Consider the following 5,959-nt stretch of genomic DNA (forward strand, 5'->3'; position numbering starts at 1 on the left):
GTTGAAGTGACTTGCCAAATACAATCCAATATAGCAATTGAGGATTAAGATTTGAACTGAATCTCTTGAACCAAGACCCCTCTTTTCATAATGCTGCAATACCTCATGGAAGGGACCTTAAAGATTATCGAGTCTAATTTTCTCATGTTTCTTGGTTGACATTTTCAGATTTTTTTTTTTGATCAATTTTGTTTCAATTTCTACCAACATGAACATTCAAATATATGAACAAAAATGAGTTTAAAAACAAACATAAACTACTGAACAAAACAATGCTAAAAGAAGTGATTGCACATGTAACAATATTCAATGTTATTTACCAGTTGTTAAGAGAAACTATTAATTTTAACACAGTTGTGTCAATATTGTCTTTTGTATTTAATATGAATTTTGTTGCTCTTGTCATCCTTCAATTACATTGTTGTAATTAGTGTGTTCTTTTGGTCCTCCTTTCTCCACCGCATGAGATTCTTCATATGTGTTATTGCTTATACCGTCACATTCCATTACATCTATCCAACATAATTTATTCAATAATTCTTCAGTTGTTGGTATAGTTTGTTTTCAGTTTGCTAGAAATATTTTTGTACAGAAAGAGCTTTTTTTCCTGTCACAAATTTCTTTTGGCTATAAGCCCTTTTTCTGGATCAAAATGTATGAATGTCTTTGTAACTTCTATTGGATGACTCCATATTGCTTGACTAAAATGGTTCAACCAATTCATAGCTTAACAGCAGTGATTTTGTTTGTGTGTTTTCCTGGGCTCCATTAGCTGACTATAGATTGGGAAATGCTACTGAATTTTGGATTTTTCCTATTTTACACTCTTCTCTCTCTTTGCCAATTTGAAGGGTATAGGTGACCAGTCTCCTTATTTTGCACCTGAGGAAACTGGAAGGATATGTCTTGCCTAAAGTTTTTCAGGGAATTAGTGACTAAATTGAGGCTAGAACCTGTCATGGTAAAAGAATCACATCTTGTTCAAAAGCAGTCTAATAGAACTTTAAGGACCGTAGAAGACAAGTATGGTTAACCACAAGAAGACTCTTTCCTTCTCATGTCTTGAAGAAATCTAATATGCCCCTCAGAAGCAATGACTGGCTTCTATTTTATTATCTTTGGAGGTGGATTAATTTGCATTTCACTTTCTGTGTATAACTCCTCATTATTGACCAGAACTAGGACTTATCTATGTTTCATCAATCTAAAAGTAAGGACAGAAGGAGGGTGGGCTTAAGGGAATTGAGACAAAATTACTGATCCCATCTTAAGGCAGGGGAAATATATGCCCAGGCCATGGTTATCATTGCAAAAACTCCAAAATCACCTGCAAGGCTTCAAAAATAAACTTCTCAATGCATCCCAATCTACCAAGACCTTACTCTATGATATCTAAAGGAACTGATCCCTTGCCTACAAGGGCCGCTGCATGGAAAGGAACTATATTTTCGTCTGTTTTGTTCATCTTCTCAATTTCCTACTTTGGTTAGCATAGAATCAACATATTTCACTTTGAGAAGCTAAAGTATTCATTCCATGCAATACCTACTAGTTCTGGGGGTAAATGTGGGCTACCGTGGTAGTCTCAGCCTGGCAGCTACTACCCATTGCTCTAGTTGTAAGATTCACAATTAACTCAATAGTGCTAGATAAGTTAGTGATGTTTTTGTCCCTAACTTTAATCTGAATAGTGCTCTAACCACTTGGCAGAATTTGCTGTTTCTCCAGATCCCAACGCTATTGAATAGAATGAGGAGTTGGGTTGATAATTGTGCCTTTTACATCTGGAATCTCCCCCAATTCCTCCTTTTGGGGGGATAGGGAGTATGTACTATGAACGTATGCCCAAGGTCTTTCTCATTACCCACTTAGGTGCAGTTGTTCTATGTGCATGTCCCCCTCTAGTCCAGATGTTTGCATAAAAACCTTGCTGCATGGCAGAAACCAGACTTTCAATGGAATATTTCAAAGCTTCAATGTCAACAAGTCACAACAATAATTACTGTTGTGCAAAATGATGGGAATGCAAGTAGAGACACACTCTGCCCCCAAAGAGCTTACCATTGGGGTAGTCCTACCCTGGGGTATCACCAAGTCCATTGCTCATAAAATGGCAACTATTGGAATGAAAAAACGTGTTAGTCTTTATTGGTATTATGTCTATGAGAAGACCCTCTATTAGCGAGCTCTTTATTTCTGGGACTATTGTATGTGACAACAATACACAAGAGGAAGGTTATGGGGAAAGGGTTGAACGGAAGTCTGGAGTGCACCTTGGAGAGGAATGAAATATGGCTCTCCTGGGTACCCTCCTTAAATGGAAGTTCTGGAAGGACCTATCCAGTCAAAAGGAGAAGTCACAGAAGAAGAGGATAGTTTCAGTGTGTGAATTCTAGGGCTGAACTGAGCTTCCAGGATGAAATTTGGGGAGCATAGTAAAAGAAAGCCCCAAGTGCAGCTTGGAGAGCATAAGAGCCTGTCAAAGTTCGGATGGCAACTCACTATGCCCCACTTAGCCAACTCGGATGCTGCTAGATCCATGGAGTCCAACACTCTCTCCTCATTCCCCCATTTTAAAAGCCTCAGTAATAATGGATTCATCAGCCCCATCAAAGGGAACCTGCCAGGTTATATTGCATTTCCTTGGGAACCACCCTGAATGTTGTCCTCTGTTCCTTCCATTGAAACAATGGTGATGCCTTCTGAGTGGATGTGTATTCCTGTTTGTCCTACAGGGTCATGTCATTTATGACCAAGCTATATGCTAGTGTGTTATGGTTTGGAAGAATGAATATTCCATTCATGCTAGCATTCTGGCTGCCTAAGAAGCGCCATGGCTATTCTCACGATCTTTAGGAAACCATTCTTTTTCAGGGGGATGCCTGCTCTTAAATATTCCCATGGTCCACCATAGTTGCCACTCTGCCCTCACGTTGTTTGATCTATAACTGAACTGGCACGGTAATGCCATTGATGAAGATAAAAACTTGTATTTACTAAGGTCTCATATGCTCCCTTGCTGAATTTTGTCTCTTAGACACACACTAGATAGCCCTGTCCTCCCATTTCTGCCATCGATTCTGTGTTATCTGGACCCCACTGTGGGAACCCTCCTCAGTAGTAAAACCAAACTCCATCCAGTATTTGCTAATCCTTTGTCCCCTCTCCCCACTCCACAAGTTGTTGCTTTGGGGATAGCCTACCCTCAACTCTTATTCAAGGAGATAATGGAAAGCATACTGGGCCTGAAGTTAGAGAACTTGGGTTTCAATCCTGGTTCAGTGACTTGCTATTTTGTCTGACCATGCCAAATCACAACCTTACTGGTTTTCTCATTTGCAAAGTGAAGGGTTTAAACTAGACAGGCTCTGGGGACCCTATCAGTGATCCTGTGAATTGGCAGAAGCATCAGCTCAACTAGTGTGTCATCTCCTTTCCCCCATTTAATCCCTCAAATCATTGGTTATGTAACAATATTCTCACTTACCCTTATAATCTAGGTCTATCATGCCACTCCTTGGCGTGCCAACCCTGGCTGGGACTGGAGTTGTCCAAACTTTCCTGGTGGAATTGAGATTTTTAAATTGAGTGGTATTACTTGTGAGGGAATGCTTCCAACCTAGGGTATCACCAAGTCCACTGCCCCCAAAATAGCAAGTATTGCAATGAAAAAAGGAGTTAGTCTTTATTGGTATTGTGTCTATGAGGAGAGCCTCTATATCCAAGCTCTTTATTTCTGGGGCCACTACTCAAAAATGCCTGCACAAGTGTGACACTGGAGAGGTGGCAATAGTTTGGGGGTAGCCACTGCTGAAGCAAGATCGTCAATGCATTTCTAAAGTATAGGGCTGAGTAATCAATACTTCTCTTTAAGAAGTTCTTTCCACCTTTGACTTCATAGCTTGTGGATGATATGGAAAGTGTATCTCCAAGTCATGTGGTGGGACCTTCCCCAACCTTGCCTTCTTTTACTGTGTCCAAGGATATTGCATTTGGTTTTCCATAAAGGAAGGTCAAATTAGTGGTGGCTGAATTGCAATTCCATACCTTGAATGAGTATCTACCACAATTAGGCTATATTGTTCCCAATCTACCTCCCAACATGGGTGTCTTGAAATCCACTTGGTTTTTAAGGAATGGTTGCACTGCTTGGCATTGAAGGTCATGGTAGTCAGCCCAGCAGGACATGGTGTCCCAGTCACAATGGCCTGAACAAATTGAATTGATACCAATCTTATAAGGGTGTCCAAGTCCCACTACACCAATAGAGACCTTTTCTGAGCAACAAGTCCTAACTGAGGCCCACTCTGACAGAAATCTTTGTGGCTGCTGCTTTTGAGTTTCTGCTATTGATTTGGCCCTTAGAAATGCCCACTTAATAGTCTACCCTTTCCATGTCCTGGACCACCATGGGGAATTCCTGAGTAGCGCACTTACCTCAGGAGAGCCTAGCTTGGCTCTATGGAGGACTCTTGGCCATGTTTCACCTCACTGGAATTGTTATCTTCATGACCCACCCCAAGACAGGAATTTCAGTCTTGGAGGAAGAGTGATGGATTGTCCCTGAGTAAGCCTTTCCATGGAGACCAGGCCTCAGTAATGTGCCTAGGAGTTGACTCTGAAAGGCAACGTATGGAGTATCTGCCTCAGGGAATTACCAGCTACAAAATCCTATTTCATGTTTTCCCATGAGAAAGTTTGCTATTCTGCTTGGCTTGGGGAGGCAGACAGCTCCAGGATCATGGGTCCTTGTGGGTCAAAAGGTCAAAAAGTTAAGCTTGCCACACAGATGCTTTGATGTCTTCTCAGACAGCAGCAAACAAAGCAATCAAATCTGGCAGCTTTTCCTAATCACTCAGTAAATGGAGCTAGCAGAGGGCTCCAATAAGGGATATGGAACTGCCCAAACCCCTAATCCCACCTAATGGATGGGCTTCCTTATCACTAGTGGTGGCATTCTGTATAGCAGTATAGCTGGTAGTATGTTCTGCAAGCATTGCACTTGTAGTCTCAGGAATTTCGATGAAGTTACAAGCCTCTGAATTTTCTTGAGGTTTACTTCCCATCCACATGTTTAATTGCTGCCTCCATGACTTATGCCATAAGTCAGGTGATGGGGAGCCAGAGTACAAAGAATTAGTCTTACTACCCAAGCCAATGTTATGTCCATTAGGAATACATTAATTTACTTAACTCCTCTTGAGATGATATACTTTTCTACACAGGCTGGTCTGGATAAATCAAGGGATCAGTCCTCTTCCTACTGAGTGCCATTCTAACCCAGCAGCCCCAATTTGAATATCCTTAAGCACCCCACCTCCCACCACCCATCTCCTCTAACAGGTCTTTGCACACTCTACATTTAGTTTGATTTGCTAATACTCTTGGGGTAAAGATGAAAGGCTTTTACTACCCCTAATTTCTACCTGAGTCTGCACCTGGTACCTGGTACACTCCCTCTCCTTAAAGACTGCTTTTATCTCTCAAAATGCTGAATGCACTCCATCCGGGGACTCTGCTCAGGCACTTTACATAAATATTTGTCTTGGGGTTCTGTGGTTCTGGGCATTTCCTCTCCTCTATTTTACATGTTTTTCACTGAGATGAATTTCTGCAGTCTTAGGAGTACTTCTTTATACCCATGCTCCTTTAAGTCTGTCTCCTAGGCTTAGTGGGTGTTGAAGCTGGGCTTGTCCAAGGCTGCCTAGAGTAGGCTTTGGCAATGTTAATTAATGGGAAAGAAAGCTTTTAGTTTCATTGCATAGATGTATTTAGTCACAAATGACAAGTTTGTTTTTTGAGGGGTTTTCTTATTTTTTTTGGTAGCATATTATAGGTCACATTTTGATAACCCAATTACATACTAATTAAAATTTATTTTCCACACTATATATAATTCAATTCATGAATTTAAATTATTAAGGCAGTAAATATCTATTATATAAATATTGTTATATCA

The sequence above is a fragment of the Notamacropus eugenii genome, chromosome 2 (genome assembly GCF_028372415.1).
Source record: "Notamacropus eugenii isolate mMacEug1 chromosome 2, mMacEug1.pri_v2, whole genome shotgun sequence".
Lineage (NCBI taxonomy): Eukaryota > Metazoa > Chordata > Mammalia > Diprotodontia > Macropodidae > Notamacropus > Notamacropus eugenii.